At 55.3% G+C, this 1,087-nt stretch overlaps 1 protein-coding gene across 1 annotated transcript in view; it reads left to right on the top strand.

Annotated features, from left to right (window-relative positions):
- The first annotated feature begins 325 nt into the window (after positions 1-325).
- LOC122547596 (cerebellin-3-like) overlaps positions 326-1,087 on the top strand; it is a 7,327-nt gene continuing 6,565 nt past the window's right edge. The window contains exon 1 of the mRNA XM_043686201.1: positions 326-400. The gene's annotated coding sequence lies outside the window, so the exon portion shown is untranslated. The remainder of the gene's footprint in view (positions 401-1,087) is intronic.

Below are 1,087 nucleotides of genomic sequence, written 5' to 3'. Positions count from 1 at the left end.
GTTTGAGGGGGGACAGTGTAGAGGGAGCTCTGCTCTGTACCTAAACCCCCTGTCCCTGGGTGTGTTGAGGGGGGACAGTGTAGAGAGAGCTCTGCTCTGTATCTAAACCCCCTGTCCCTGGGAGTGTTTAAGTGGGGACAGTGTAGAGGGAGCTCTGCTCTGTACCTAAACCCCCTGTCCCTGGGAGTGTTTGAGGGGGGACAGTGTAGAGGGAGCTCTGCTCTGTACCTAAACCCCCTGTCCCCACTTGCCCTGCCTTCCTGATCTGACCTGAACGTTGGAATAGAGTTTCTGCACTGTTTGTTTTCTCTCTTGCTGTAGGATGGTTGCGCTGATCTCAAGGTTCACGTGCAGGCCCTGGAGGACCGGCTCACCGTGCTGGAAAATCACGAACATGAGGGTTAGTTGGGGGAACATGTGGTCGCGAGAAATCCCAAAAGTCGACACAGTTTCCCGATGGATTCTCGCACCAGGTTGCGAGTCCATGGGCAGGCTGGTGTGGGAGCTATTTGGGGAGCACTGAGGGAAATGTGTGTGGCACAGAGACGCAGTGGTTGGCATTGTTGCCTCACGGTGCCAGGGACCTGGGTTCGATTCCACCCTCTGGCGCCTGTCAGTGTGGAGTTTGTCCATTCTCACCCAATCCCCGTGTCAGTGTGCGTTTACTCTGGGTGCTCTGGATTCCTCCCACAGTCCAATGATGTGCAGGTTAGGGTGGATTGGCCATGCTAAATTGTCCCCGTAGTGTCCAGGGATGTGCAGGTTAGGGTGGATTGGCCGTGCTAAAATTTCCCGTAGTGCCCAGGGATGTGCAGGTTAGGGTGGGTTGGCCGTGCTAAATTGTCCAGTAGTGCCCAGGGATGTGCAGGTTAGGGTGGATTGGCCGTGCAAATTGTCCTGTAGTGCCCAGGGATGTACAGGTTAGGGTGGATTGACCATGCTAAATTGTCCCTGTAGTGCCCAGGGATGTGCAGGTTAGGGTGTATTGGCCATGCTAAATTGTCCCTGTAGTGCCCAGGGATGTGCAGGTTGCGGTGGATTGGCCGTGCTAAATTGTCCCCGTAGTGCCCAGGGATGTGCAGGTTAG

The sequence above is a fragment of the Chiloscyllium plagiosum genome, unplaced genomic scaffold (genome assembly GCF_004010195.1).
Source record: "Chiloscyllium plagiosum isolate BGI_BamShark_2017 unplaced genomic scaffold, ASM401019v2 scaf_14799, whole genome shotgun sequence".
In the NCBI taxonomy this organism is placed as follows: domain Eukaryota; kingdom Metazoa; phylum Chordata; class Chondrichthyes; order Orectolobiformes; family Hemiscylliidae; genus Chiloscyllium; species Chiloscyllium plagiosum.
Note: the sequence above shows the minus strand (reverse complement) of the source record. Positions and strands in the feature narration are given on the sequence as shown.